This window comes from Taudactylus pleione, unplaced genomic scaffold (genome assembly GCF_031769625.1).
Source record: "Taudactylus pleione unplaced genomic scaffold, aTauple2 ptg000095l, whole genome shotgun sequence".
Classification (NCBI taxonomy): Eukaryota; Metazoa; Chordata; class Amphibia; order Anura; family Myobatrachidae; genus Taudactylus; species Taudactylus pleione.
In genome coordinates this window covers 31,703,657-31,719,602 of record NW_028284497.1, presented here as the reverse complement: position 1 = coordinate 31,719,602, position 15,946 = coordinate 31,703,657, and the positions used below count along the sequence as shown (strand labels likewise).

Sequence of the window (15,946 nt, the reverse complement as noted above, 5' to 3'; positions counted from 1 at the left end):
AGTGCGTATAATTCCGCACTTACAGCCACCAGGCAAGTGGTGGAGTGCTGTATCGGCCTTTTAAAAGGCCGATTCCGATGCCTCCACCGCTCTGGTGGCGAGCTCATGTATTTGCCGGATATGGTGTCGAAAATTGTGGTCCTGTGTGGGATATTTCACAACATCGCCATAAGGAGTGGTGTCCCAATGCAGCCAGAGGATGCCTTACCTGAGGATGGCCCCCCCGAGGTTGGTCGGAGGTCAGTATGTGGGGGGGCCATACGCGATGATGTGGTGGCCAGATTTTTTAGGTACGTTTTTACAAAACAACAGTGTTTATACCTAATGTGTTTGGGTTTGTTTGCGAACCTCTAATTTTTTTTTTTGTTTTCACCATCTTCTGTTTTTTCACATAATCTTTGGCACTCCAACGCTCACTACTTCCTGCTACCCTTACCAAACCTGGATCTGGACATTTTGGGAATATATTATGGAACCCATATCGCAACGCCATGTTTGTGGAATCATGTTGGCATGGTCCTTCGTCAACCAGTTCTTGATTTGTTTTTGGTTTGTTTTTGTTTGGTATGTGTTGTATTTGAGATTATCACTGTGTGTTTTTTTTGTGAGTGACCACTTTGATTTATCAGTTATGTTGTGAATAAATGTTTGTAGAGTGAAATGTTCTTCCTTTTTTTGGACGTTACCAGCAAGTGTAACCAGGTTCACACACGGTACATTTGACTAAGGGGTAATCCAGTACTGTCGCCAGTTGAGCTAAAATGAAATATGTTTTCTGGTTCCAAACCCACACCAAAAGGAAGCCTGTACAATCATTTGGCTTTGTAAGATTGGCCTAAGCAGCTTGCACACCAACTAGGAACCTGTAAAATGTTGAAATATCTAATTGACACTACACCCAAAAAGGTAAATGACATTGTGACTGTAATGTGTTTCTTGTGGCTGTTTTACATACAAATACAAAACACAATCTTACTTTAAAACAATGGAAATCCTTGCAGGAACAGTCTACTTATGTCAGGGTTAACAATCTTTGGGTTTGCAAAAACGAATTAGCCAGAACGTATGTTTGAAAACTAACATTTAATGTGAAAAAAAACAACCAAAAAACAAACTATTGGCGAAGGATGCCAGACAAACGATCAAGGGCCACGAGCACACCAATTATATGTTGGCGTATCTGGGCCACACAAACTTGAACTTCGTCATGACGCCTCTGTTCCTCTGTTGGTGAGAAAAGTGTGTGTATTAATACAACAATAGGGCAACCACATTACAAATTATAAAATACAACGAAATCACTCCAAAAATAACCCAAAGAAAAAAAAATTAAAAATGGGGGGTGCAAAAAATACAAGGCCTATGTACAAATTCCCCCAGGTCTGATATGTGTATGTTGAAATCAGCAGGAACAGTTAAAGGCAATCTGCTAAATCCACAAAAGTCGACCCAAAAACCCCGAATAAAGGAACGACACATGATTACATACAAACAGTTTGTGCTTAAAAAAAAGGCAAAAGAAAAACATACCGGGTGACAAAACGGCAGCTCCAGAAGTCCCACCATCGTCTTCCTCGGAGGACCCTCCATTCCCCAAAGATCGGGGCGGGGTTATTACCGACTCCGGGGAGGGTGTAATTGGAAGAGGGGTGGTTGGAGGAGAGGGGGAAGTGGGACGGAGGGGAAGGAGGCCCGACATTTCCGGGAGTGGGTCTTGGAAGGCTGGGGAGGAGTGGGGAATAGGGGAATTATTGGGGGTGGAGTGTTGGCTGGGGGTTGGGGAGAGTGGGCGTGACCGCCGTCTGGCCGGACGGTGACGGCGTAGTCTTGGCTGTCCCCCTAAAAGATGTCAAACAAATTGTGGTTAGTTTCAGCACAAATCCTGGCCAAAAAACTATTTAAAAACAGCCCCCAACAAGAAAAAACATGCAAATATGAGGAGAATGATTAATTATGAAATAGAGGGAAAACATGGCCATGCAAATATGAGAATGAATAATTATGAAATAGAGGGAAAACATGGCCATGCAAATATGAGGAGAATGATTAATTATGAAATAGAGGGAAAACATGGCCATGCAAATATGAGGAGAATGAATAAATTGGACAGACATGACAACATGCACACGCAGTTTGGGCCACAAAGACAAACATGAAAAACAAAATAAATAAAACTTACTTTCAGAAATCTGCATGTGAAAGCATGCCAGCAAGCGGGGCGTTCGCCGTTGCAGGTCCGACCACCTGCGCTCCAGCTGGCCGATGTTGCGGCATGAGCCGAAGGAGCGCAGGCGGGCCCGTGCCTCCGCATATGCGGAACGCTTCTGCCGGTTGGTTATGGGTGGAGGCTGGCTGGTGATACGCCTATCTATCACCTCCGTTAGCACCAGCAGCTCGCGCTTGGTGAAAGCGGAGGCTCTCATGATGGCAATGGTGTTTTTCCTAAAATTCATTTTTGATAAAGTGGCCAAAAAAATTCTGATTGGCTAATGTATTTGGGAAATTAACAGGAGCAATTCTATTGGTTAGTGTATGAGTCATGTGTTCGACAGGGCCAGAAATCTCTTGAGAGTTATGATAGGCTTGATGCAGTGACATGCGTAAGCAAATTTAAATAAAGAAATGAACCCCGGGAAATATGCGGGGATCCAAAGCAATAGAACAATTGTTTAATTGTGGGTAACATGTTTATTGAACAATAAAAGCGAATGTTTAAGCCGTACGTATTCTGCGTGAAAACACAAACACGGACAAGAGTAAAGTTTGTTGCATTGTGTTGAAAAAAAAAAAAAAAAGAAGGTAATTGATTCATTGATTGGCATGATACGATTGATGGAGGTAGGCAGAATAAAGGAGCAGGTAATCGACATCTGACAAGGCCACTTCCGGTTTATACTTGTGCGTGCGTTCCATTCAAGCCATTTTGGGGATGTACGCTCGCTATTTCGCACGCTCGTTAGTTAGAGGAGGGGTCGTCTGAGTTTGGGGTGGATTTTTAGATGCGTTCGAAAATACGAGCGAGCCCTTGAATTTAAATATTTTTGTACGTACGCCTAACGTACGTTCGCCCGCTTGCGAGTGGGTCTGAATGAGGGCCATAGTGTTTTTTACATGGACATTGTAGATTGTATACCACTGCTGTTGTATTACAATCAATGTGTTCTTTAATATGCCAAACTTTTTTGAATTTATCACAATAAGTTTCTGTAGTTGTCATAACTGAACAGGCTTTGCGAGTTCCACATTTTCTTGAGCCCTTTTTAAAATATAGGGGCTTCTTGGGTGTTTCAAAATAGCATTGGACCAAAATGTCCCTCAAATTCTTGGATCGTCTCCAGCTCATTTGGATCTTATCTCCAAGGATTCTCATCAAATCTTGATCAGTATGTAATACATCAAGATTTTTATGTAGAATTCCTTGTATAAGTTTCCATTCATGGCAAAAAGTCCCCACAAATCTCACACATTCTTGTTCTTTTTTCTTAATTTTTGGTGTAAGAAGTTGATCTCTAGTATATATGTTAGTATCTTTGTAGGCTCTTTTGATGCTCCTGTTACTATATCCACGAAATTTCAATCTTTCACACAATTGTCTGGATCTGGTCCGAAAAGTCTTTATTTCATATTCACTTCTATATTTTTTAACTAATTTTCGCTGTTTTTCTTTATTATAATATTGAATAATAAAAGTTATATTTTAAATAAAATTAAGTGCACCATTAGGGACATTTCATCCCTTTCCTCTTCTTTTTTGTTAACTATATTATAAATGTCTTTGGTAGCACCCCTCATTTGATGATATTGATTTCTGGAAGATATAAATGTGAGGGTCTTTATTCTCCTTTTTAGGAGTTATTCTTGTGCGAATAGATATATGTTGGTCTGAGTACACACTAAATGATGTGTACCAGCACAATCTATTGTGCATCGGGTCTCGCGGGGCTGCCAGCTTCAGCTAGTGCATACACATTGGCCAATGCCCGGAGCGATGGAGCGACAGCAGGGGGCATGCTGCATTCAGCTGTAACATAGCTTGTACACACTGGCCAAGGTGAACGATATGTCATCCAATCCGTCGGATCGGACGACATATTGTCTAGTGTGTACCTGGCTTTAGAATGCTATAGGGGACACTGAGGGCTCTATTCATCATCACTGAATTTATACAAAAGCAGGTGAAAATTACTATTTTCATCTACTTTTGTATAAATTGTCAGTGCTATTCATCAAGAAGAAAAAGAAAGAGAGTTGTCTTGGGTGGCGCACAAATATGAAATAAAAATTAACGTTTATTGATTGTCATTAAAATGTTGTAGCATCAAAGCGAAATATTAAAACTTATCATACACACACATACAATGATGATTGCATAAGCAAATAAAAAAAGGAGAGGGTGTGAAATAATTAAAAAATCCCAGTTTGCACCTATTATATTATAATGCATACTGTAGATATGTTCCGATGTACAAAATTTGGCGGCAATACAAATTAACAGACCAACGAGTACACTCACAATCCGGGAGGATTCTATATCAGTATTTATTACCTTAATATATTGGATCACTTATCCAATCATATGGGAATATATGTCATTGGGAGTATACCTATAAGGGATGTCTGATCTCGTTGATTATATATATAAATTTTAATGAATCTACAATGTATAAGATCACACATGCGCAGTAGCACCACCGAATCAGACTCGACAGTGCTAAGTTTCACCGCTACTTAAGGGGATTGCTGATTTTTGGACCAGCTGTCTCCAACGCTTGTGACTATAATTAACATACTTAATAGACTCCTGAGAGAGGTATAGGGGATAGTGACGAATATATGGGACACAGATATATAAGGGACACTGAGAGAGGTATAGAGGACAGTGATAGCTATAGGAGGCACTGAAAGATGTATATGGGACACAAGAGATAGAGTGGGGGTGATAGAGAATTTAAAAGACAAAAACCCCTTTACAGAAAGTGTGATAAGGAACATAGAGGACACCAGGCAGAGCCGGCCCTAGGCATAGGCATAATAAGCTAATGCCTAGGGGCGGCTTGAATGCCCAGGGGCATCCAACAGCTCTGCTGCTGCCCCCCGCCTGCCGCTGCTCACCCACCTGCCGCTGCCTCCCTGGCGCTGCCGCAATCGGAGCTCAGCTCCGGTTGGCAGCTCAGCACGTGGCCAGGTCAGGTCAGCTGCGGGTACCAGCCGGGACCTGGCCGCGCTGTCCATATACAGTTAGGGGTGGGCACTGGACAGCTGAGATGAGTCAGCTGTCAACTCATGCACCCGACCGGCCAGAGAAGAAAGTGGAGTGACATGGGATTTGTAGTTTTTTTTTTACTGCTCAGACTCTTAGCAGTAAAAGAGAAACTACAAATCCCATGAGTCATTGCGTCCTTTTCAAAGATGGCCACCGCCAGAGCAGCCCAGCATGTAAATTGCAGGGGGAATAAAGTAAGAGTGGAATACATAAAGACAGAACTTGAAGAGAGAGGACCCTCTGCCACCAGGTAGGACCACCCAGTGGCTGATCCTAGGGGGGGTAAGGGGAGGAGAGGTCCCCTGAGGTCCCCTTCAAGTCTGCATACAGACAATGGACACTGCCTGGGGGTAAACATGTATGTGTTCATATATATATACAGTAATATATATATTTATATGTATATATAATATATATATATATATATATATATATGTATATATATCAGTCAGTTTGAAAAAGAGGGGCACTCACCAGAATAAATATAAACATCTACAGGTTTTTATTGCTTACATAACCAGTTGGTCAAACTTTGACAAACTGGATATGTAAGCAATAAAACCTATAGCTGTTTAATATTTACTCTGGTGTGTGCCCCTATTTTTCAAATTGGCTGTGTTTATCTGGACCTCGAGTGGTGCCAGTGGGGAGCACCCCAAACTCTGATTATATTGTGAAGATGTGGGTGCAGATTGATTATTTTGATATATATATATATATATATATATAGCAATATATATATATATATATATATATATATATATATGTGTGTGTGTGTAGGGGGCACCAGTCAAAATTTTGCCTAGGGCACCAAATTGGCTAGGGCCGGCTCTGACACCAGGAGCAGTGTAGGATCCAGAGAAAGATATAGAGGACACAAATATAGGTATAGGGGACACTGATAAAGGTTTAGGAGACACAGAGAAGTATAGGGGACACTGAGAGACATATAAGAGACACAGCGAGGCATAAGGGTCACAGGCATAGAGAGCACTGAGATAGGTATAGGGGACACAGAGAAGTATAGGGGACACAGATATGTATAGGAGATACAGGTATAAAGGACACAGAGAGGCATAGGGGACATTGAGATATGTATAGGGGACACTGAAACATGTATAGGGGACACAAAGAGGTATAAGGGACACAGAGAGGCATAAGGGATACAGGTATAGGGAACACTGAGATAGGTATAGAGGACTCAGAAGTATAGAGAACACAGAGAGGCATAGGGACACTGAGATATGTATAGGCAGGGCCGCCATCAGGGGGGGACAGCCGGTACTAATGTACCGGGCCCGGGCTCAGAGGGGGCCCGCAGAGTTCAAATGATCCTGTCTGTGAGTACATAGCAGTATTCTGTAAGTACCAGCGGCGCGCTGCGCGCCCCCTTGTCACTGTCAGTCTTGTAACAAGCTACAGTGGAGACCGGCAGCTTAGGACCCCCTTCTCATAGGATGGCAGACCAGAGGCTTCAGTACTGTATCTCTGCCCGACATGTTGTCCTTCCATCTCCTCTGAGTCTGCAGGGGATGAATTAACTCCTTCCTCTGTCCCGCCCCTTCCCTTCTCCAGCTCAAGTCAGTAATCAGTATCTCCCTGCAAGTGGATTTTTGGGAGTTTCTATCTCCTGGCCACTTCCAGAGTCTCCAGCCCCTTTCCTGAATCCACGCCCCTCCAGTTATGCCCGGACTGTTCTGCAGGTGGAGTGGGGAGGTTCCATCTCCCTGCCCCCTTCCTGAGTTTCCGCCCCCTCCTGCTCTGCCTGACCTGTCATTCTCCTCTGCAGGCAGTGTAAGGTCAAATCTCCCTGTCCCTTTACACAGAGTCTCCACCCATCCCTGAGTCCCCGCCTCTCCTGCTCTAGTGTCGGAGTCCCGGCCTGTCCTGCTGGCGTGTGAGAATTAAACACAGAGCCTCCTGCAATGCTGCAAACAGAGGTAAGTACCTCAGGGGGCTCTGTGCTTCCTCATGTTATGTGGGTTTATACTTATATTACCAAGGGGCTGAGGTGAGTTGAGAGGTGTAATTTATCAGGGGGGGTTTAAACATATTATCTGGGGGAGGAGGTGGGTTGGGTGATGGTATAGTAATGAATCATGGGGGTATAGTGATGTATCAGGGGGGTGAGGTGAGTTATGGGGTATAGTAATGTATTTGGGAGTGTATACTTATATTATCTGGGAAATGAGGTAGGTTGAGAGGTCTAATATATCTGGGGGGCGTATACTTATTTTATCTGGTAGGGGGTGTAGTAATGTATCGTGGAGGGTGTTGTATACAATTTTTTTGGGGGGAGGTGGGTTGGGGGTTGTGGTATCGTATGTGGGGTTGTGCAGTAATATTTTATGTGGTGGGGTATTTTAAGATTATGGGTTATATACTACGTTCCATTGGGATATATTGAATTAATTTGGCAAATATATATATATATATATATATATATATATATGTATATATAGAGAGAGAGAGAGAGAGAGAGAGAGAGAGAGAGGTGTAGAAATGTCACGTGCCAGCTAATGAAGGGTTGTACTAATGTGTTACATATCACCAGCTATCAAGTTCTTGTGGATCTGAAGCCTGCAAAAAACAGTTGTCCAGATGAGAAGGAGATCAGTGGTTTGAAAGGCAAGCGGTAAATGGTTGTATTATACACACACACACACACATATATATATATATATATATATATATATATAAAATACACACAAGGAATGCCAGTATTCCTGCAGCACTGGAGAATACGTTTCCCGGGCATGCACTCTGCTGTCTGTGCAGCTACTCGGACCATCGTAAGGATGCTCCATGCACTGCTGCACTTCCTGGTACTGGTGGCCCTGTTCCCTATGCGTCATGTCATGTGGTAAGGGGCCGGGGCCGACACACGACATTCCAGGAGCCATGTTACGGCACTGACTAGGGTTGTTTCTCAAATGAAAGGGTTACTACCAGTATTAAGACTGCCTATGTGTGGGGAAAGCCTATTTGACAACTATGTATGTGTGGTATATAGGGGAGGGGGGGCATGTGTGTTACTAAAGAACTTTTCTCTTAAAATTCTCTTGAGAACTTGAAGTCAGCATAGCTTTAACTACCGTATGTGTTTAGTAATCTAGGCTCAGTAGTCTGAGTGAGAATGTGTTATACAAATTAATGCTTTAAGTTTGTTATAAACAGTATAATTTTTGACAATTATTTAAAATTTAGGCCCTCATTCAGACCCGGACGCAAGTGGCCGTTCGTACGTTCGGCGTACGTAAAAAAATATTTAAATTCAAGCACTCGCTCGTATTTTCGCTCGCAGCCAAACATCCTCCCCAAACTCAAGCGACCCCTCCTCTAACTAACGAGCGTGCCAAATAGCGAGCGTAGAAACCCCGAAGTGGCTTGAAGGGAACGTACGCACAAGTACTACCCGGAAGTTGGACTGTCAGATTTCGATTAACTGCTCGTTTATTCTGCCTACCTCCCTCAATCGTATCATGCCAATCAATATATCAATTAGCTTAATTGTTTTTTTTTTTTTTTTTTTTAACACAATGCAATAAACTTTATTCATGTCCGTGTTTGTGTTTACCCGCAGAATACGTATGGCTTAAACATTCGCTTTTAATTGTCAAAATACATGTTAGCCCCAATTAAACAATTGTTCTATTTGTTTTTCTACCCGCATATTTCCCGAAGTTCATTTCTTTATTTAAATTTGCTTACGCATGTCACTGCATCAAGCCTATCATAAGTCTCAAGAGATTTCTGGCCCTGTCGAACACATGACTCATACACTAACCAATAGAATTGGTCCTGTTAATTACCCAAATACATTAGCCAATCAAAAATTTTTTGGGCACTTTATTAAAAATGATTTTTCACAAATACACCATTGCCATCATGAGAGCCTCCGCATTCACCAGGCGCGAGCTGCTGGTGCTAACGGAGGTCATGGATAGGCGGATCACCAGCCAGCCTCCACCCATCACCAACCGCGAAAAGCGTTCCGCATATGCGGAGGTACGGGCCCGCCTGCGCTCCTTCGGCTCACGCCGCCAGATCGGGCAGCTGGAGCGCAGGTGGTCGGACCTGCAACGGCGGACGCCCCGCTTGCTGGCATGCTTTCGCATGCAGATCGCCGAAAGTAAGTTTTATGGACTGTGGTTTTCATGTTTGTCTTTGTGGCCCTAACTGCATGTGCATGTTTTCCATGTAGTTCATATTTATTCATTTTACTCATATCTGCGTGTGCATGTTTTCCATGTAGTTCATTTTTATTCATTGTACTCATATCTGCGTGTGCATGTTTTCCATGTAGTTCATATTTATTCATTGTACTCATATCTGCATGTCCCTTTTTTTTTTTGGGTGATTAGAAAATGGTGTTTTTCGCGGATTTGTGTTGAAACTAACCACAATTTGTTTCACATCTTTTAGGGGCCCAGCGAAGACTACGCCGTCATCGTCAGCCCAGACGGCGCTCACGGCCACTCTCCCCAACCCCCAGCCAACCCTCCACAACAATATTCCCCTATTCCCCACTCCTCCCCAGCCTTCAAGACCCCCTGGGTGAAATTTCGGGGCTCCTTCCCCTCCGTCCCAATTCCCCCTCTCCTCCAACCACCCCTCTTCGAATTACCCGCTCCCCGGAATCGAGCTGCCGTTTTATCTTCCGGTATGTTTTTCTTTGGGGTTTTTTTTCGCCACAAACTGTTTGTATGTAATCATGTGTCGTTCCTTTTTATGGCGTTTTTTGCTAGACTTTTGGGGATTTTGCAGATTGCCTTTACCTGTTACTGCTGATTTCAACATACACATATCACACCTGTCGGAATTTGTACATTGGCCTTGTATTTTTGGCCTACACCATTTTTGGTTGATGGGTTTTAATGGTGTAATTATGGTTAGTTTTTTTGGGGGGGGGTTTTGGTTTTTTGGTTTGTTTTTTAATGTGGTTTCATTATTGTTGTATTAATCCCCACACTTTTCTCACCCACAGAGGAACAGAGGCGTCGGGCAGAATTAGCCGCCTGTGTGGCCCGTATGCGTCACAATATCATCGGTCTGCTGGTGGTCCTTGACCATATGTCGGTCCTCCTTAGGGACTAGTTTTTTTTGTTTTTTGCCCAATTATAAATAAATTGTTATTTTCTAAGTAACGTTCTGGCTCATTCGTTTTTTCAAAATCAGAGATTGTTTACCCTGACATAAGTAGACTGTTCCTGCAAGGATTAGCAATTTTTGTCACTAAGATTGTGTGTTGTATTTTTATGTAAAACAGCCACAAGAAACACCTAACAGTAACAATCTCATTTCCCTTTTTTGGTGTAGTCACAATTAGATATTACTACATTTTACAGGTTCCTAGTTGAGGTGCAAGCTGCTTAGGCCAATATTACGAAGCCAAATGATTGTACAGGATTCCTTTGGGTGTTGGTTTGGACCCTGAAAACATATTACATTTTAGCTCAACTGGCGTCATTACTGGATTACCCCTTAGTCAAATGTAACGTGTGTGAACCTGGTTACACTTGCTTGTAACGTTCAAAAAAAGGTACAAAATGTCACTCTCCAAACATTTATTCACAACATAACTGAAAAATCAAAGTGGTCACTCACAAACAAAACACACAGTGATAATCACAAATACAACACATACCAACAAAACAAAAAAAAAAAACAACAAATCAAGAACTGGTTGACGAAGGACCATGCCAACATGATTCCACAAATATGGCGTTGCAATATGGGTTCCATAATATATCCCCAAAATGTCCACATACAGGTTTTTTAAGGGTAGCAGGAAGTAGTCATCGTTGGAGTGCCAAAGTTTATGTGAAAAAACAGAAGATGGAGAAAATAAAAAAAATTAATTAGATGTTCTCAAACAAACCCTACCACATTAGGTATAAACACTGTTGTTTTGACAATAATTACCTAAAAAATCTGGCCACCACATCATCGCGTATGGCCCCCCCACATACTGACCTCCGACCAACCTCGGGGGGCCATCCTCAGGTAAGGCATCCTCTGGCTGCATTGGGACACCACTCCTTATGGCGATGTTGTGAAATATCCCACACAGGACCACAATTTTCGAAACCATATCCGGCAAATACATGAGCTCGCCACCAGAGCGGTGGAGGCATCTGAATCGGCCTTTTAAAAGGCAGATACAGCGCTCCACCACTTGTCTGGTGGCTGTAAGTGCGGAATTATACTCACTTTGTGGCCCTGGTGTGGGAGCCAAATAAGGAGTGAGCAGCCAGGGCGTGCAAGGGTAGCCACTGTCTCCTGTGAAAAAGAATAGACAACATCAGGATCACTCTGTATGAAGCTTAACATTGTTATGTACTAAAGGTCTCCACTTACCCAGAAGCCACGCATCACCAGCTTGTAGGTTGGTTAATTTGTGCCATATCCCTGATTGCCGGATGACGAAGGAGTCATGTGCACTTCCTGGTAATTTTGCATTCAGGGACAGGATCTGGAGGGAGGCATCACATACCACCATTACATTGAGGGAGTGATAGTGTTTCCGGTTTCTAAATATTGCCTCCAGCCGTGCTGGAGGCTGAAGTGGTATGTGAGTACCATCCACAACCCCTATGATGTGTGGGAAGCCAGCTATTTGGTAAAAATTGGCCTTGGCCACAATAAGGGCACCCATATCCAAAGGCATTTGAATAAAATGATGGAGGTGCTTGAAAAGTGCCTCCATCACTGCCCTCAGGATCCGGGAAAAGGAGGATTGTGAGATGCCCGCCACTATTCCCACCGTTGTTTGAAACAATCCTGAGGCACAGAAATGTAACACCGCCATAAATTGCGTAAGTGGTGGTATTGCTGTAGGACTATCAATTTGCCGCTCAAGATCACTCTCTATTAATGAGAGAGTGTCTATGATGATTTTTGGAGGAAGATGGTAGCGTCTTAAAACCTCATCATCGGGCATTCCAAAAAGGGTGACACGTGTTCGAAATATCTGGGGCCTTGCACGCCTACGATGCCTACGCCTGGGACGAGATTGAGGTTGGTCGGCTTCCGGGAGCATGGCTAGAACAATCCGACCCAGATCAACCTGAAATGGCAAGATTTGAATGTCAGGCTTTTTAACCCCCCCAAAATTAAAATTTTCACTTAGCTTGAAGATACCATCCATTGATGCTTACATGCCGGGGTATTGTCATGATATGTGCAAACTGGAAATAATCACAACATAAATATACATCATGTTATGCTGGTCATTTCTGATTCCAAATTTTAAGCAAGACAAAACATAAAAGGGGAGAAACACACATTTGGGCAAAGAGCAAAACGACATTGCGCACACTACGTCAAATTGAGGCCAAATGTAAGCAACAAATGCTCCATAGAAAACACAAACAATTTTACAGGATGAATAAGCATTTCACAAAGCGCTAATTAGTTCGCAAATACAAGTCACAATAGAAAGTAATAAAAATGCGCTAATTAGTTCGCAAATACAAGTCACAATAGAAAGTAATAAAAATGCGCTAATTAGTTCGCAAATACAAGTCACAATAGAAAGTAATAAAAATGCGCTAATTAGTTCGCAAATACAAGTCACAATAGAAAGTAATAAAAATGCGCTAATTAGTTCGCAAATACAAGTCACAATAGAAAGTAATAAAAATGCGCTAATTAGTTTGCAAATACAAGTCACAATAGAAAGTAATAAAAATGCGCTAATTAGTTCGCAAATACAAGTCACAATAGAAAGTAATAAAAATGCGCTAATTAGTTCGCAAATACAAGTCACAATAGAAAGTAATAAAAATACGCTATTTAGTTCGCAAATACAAGTCACAATAAAAAGTAATAAAAATGCGCTAATTAGTTCGCAAATACAAGTCACAATAGAAAGTAATAAAAATGCGCTAATTAGTTCGCAAATACAAGTTAAAAAAACGCAGCTAAAATAAACAAAAAAAAACACAGATTTCGGATTATGAAAAACAAAGGTTACATGTGTAAGGCCAACCAAAGTTGCGTAAAGACAAACAAGAACATTTACAAAACAATTTAACAAATGAACTTACCAAGAGATAATATATAAGAATCCAGATCAAAAGGTCTTTGGGGCAGAGCCAAAATAAAACCTAAGAGAGATAAAATGATGGCAAAAAAAATTAGAAAATTCTTAAACAGAAGGAGACACAAATTGACCCAAAGTTAGACTTCCCAAAACTTACCAAAACTGGAAACGACCAAAAAATTAGAACCGAAAAAAAACGAACGGAAATCAAAAAACGAATATATCCCCAAAAAATTCTTCCACCAACGCAAACTTCTACACCAGCCAACAATCAACTCCAACCAACGTAACCTCCAACATTCAAAAAACGCCACCTCGACTCGAGACGCTCCAAGCCATAAATAGTGTTTCGTTTCCCGCACAAATTAAGGAGGGATCATAGGAACGCACAATCAATGATGCGGCTGCAAAATAAGGACGCATGTATAAATACGTCACGAGCCAAAAAAAACATTCTGGTGTATTTCTTGTTTGGAGCTCAGACATGGCTACAGACCAGGGAAACAATGGACAACAGTCTGGCGGTAAGTATTTCAGGCATTTTGACTCAATGATTAATTAGAAACATAATATTGTGCAAGTTGTGAAGTTGAGAATTCTCCAAATTTACACAAATAGGTGAGGAGGATGACATGGAAGAGGCTGCTGGGCCCAGTATTCCGGGCAAAGCTGCCAAAAAGAAAAGGCAGCCACAATTCACAAGAAAGGAGATGGAGGTTTTGATTCAGAAGTGTGTGGACATCCTGCCACAGGCAGACAGGAATATGAGTTCAAGCCAGAAGTGGAGAATGTGGGAAGAGGTAGCCGTTGAGGTCAATAGGGTGGGTGATTATGTCCGTCTAGCCCGGGATGTCAAACGGCGGTAAGTAAACACTTGACCACCCTAAAACCAAAAACAAAATAAAATAAAAGATAATGGTTCCTTTTTCACCCACAGATGGCAAGACTTCAAATATCGCCTGAAACAAAAAATGGCGGACAGGGCTAGGCATGCAAGGTGGACAGGTGGAGGTCCCACCCCTGTGTCATTGGAGTTGACTGATTTAGAAGAGCTGGCACAGGGGTGTGTGCAGGCTGTGGAGGTGTTTGGCGTGTCCAACATGGATACGGACATGCCAGACTTTGCGGCTCCTCATGTTGTCCCAGGTAAATATTGTGATGTCACCAACTCTGAAATGTTATTGTGCCAATATGTAGATTCTAATGTGAGTCTTTTCTCATTTTTCCAACAGAGACACAGGCGGATGAGTCTGCTCCAGAGGGGAGCCTTGGCCGCAGAATTTCTGCTGGCTCTGCAGGGGATGAACCAGTACATCCGGCTGAGGACCCTGCAGAAGCCAGTCCCGGGCAATCCCCCTCGCAGGCAGTGTCCCTCCTCACAGAACTCAATTTTAAATCGGATTTCCATACAGAGATTCTGCAGAGGATGCACGCCTGTCTGGTACGGGTGGCTGAGGCCCTGGAGCAAAATGCTGCGGCCAACATGACCATTGGTCAGGCCCTGGCGGAAAATACCAGGGCCAACATCCGCATCGCCAATGCCCTGGAGCAGCTCGTTCGCCAGCACATGGTGGAGCCGACCTCCCTTCCTGCCGGAACATCAGGATCCTCCACCTCTGGCACAACATCAGAAATCCTCCAAATGTGGCTAGCCCTGTGCCTAGTCCAGAGGCCACAACATCTGCCTCTGGACAGGCCAGCCCGATGACATCCCGGACCCGGTCTGGCGCCCTCCCTCCCCCAGCCAAACGGCCGAAAAAACGGTGACAGCATTGGCTACTTTTCCCACACTCCTTCTGTGCTTGCCTCATATTCCTTTCTGGCCAAAACTTCCCTCTCCTTTCTTGTGAATTGTTTTTAATTTTTGCATTTATGTTTAACACCAATTTATTGTTTGCACAATTAATAAATATTGTGGAATGAACACTGCCAAAAATGTTTGTGTTAAATATGTGCATTAATTTTTTTGGTGGATACCAATAAATTTACATCAAATGTACGACTTTGTATTCTGACATTATTGTAAAAATGGGTTACATTTAATCCGGGCCCACAAGCCAACAACGTTCAACCTAAAAAATTACACATTGGAAAAAAAGGGCTCGTTAAGGAACGTTTAAAACATTACCTAAGGAGGAAAAATCACCTTGCAAACACAAAATGAGGCACCAAACCTAAACATGATGACATTATTGTTACAATAGTCCAAAAACAACACATTGCGGCCAAAATACACCCCCACAAATGTACGCTAATTGATTGTGTAATCCAGACATTAGCAGCTATGATTTCGTTCGGTTTTGTGCTATCCAAAAAAACTGCTTTCCAAACACATACCAAGCCGGTTTTCAATCCAACACTAATTGATTTTCTGACAAGCCGTGATTAATCGATGCAACATCGTGGAGTGCCGGGACGGAGGAGAAGGCCATCGCCACTGTGGTCGAGTTATCCAGCCCCTAAGTTGTGCGAGCATTTTGAAGGGAAAGAGGATCATGCAGTGACGTATGAGTTTGTACGAACACATTTGACGTTCGCATTTGTTAATGTATGTACGCCCCAAAAACGCCTCGCCACGCCTGCGTTTTTCCATCTCCTCCACCGTCAACACCCAAAAACGCCCTGTTCTGTCAATC

The 15,946-nt window shown here is 42.7% G+C and overlaps 1 long non-coding RNA gene across 5 annotated transcripts in view; it reads right to left on the bottom strand.

Annotated features, from left to right (window-relative positions):
- Positions 1-15,946, bottom strand: part of LOC148526712 (uncharacterized) — an 85,629-nt gene that overhangs the window by 55,065 nt on the left and 14,618 nt on the right. The window contains exon 5 of one of the 5 annotated variants that reach the window (XR_015878232.1): positions 1,537-1,839. The exons of the other annotated variants lie outside the window; for them this stretch is intronic. This is a non-coding gene — a long non-coding RNA (uncharacterized LOC148526712). Of the gene's footprint in view, positions 1-1,536; positions 1,840-15,946 lie in introns of those variants that run through there. 5 annotated transcript variants of the gene reach the window in all.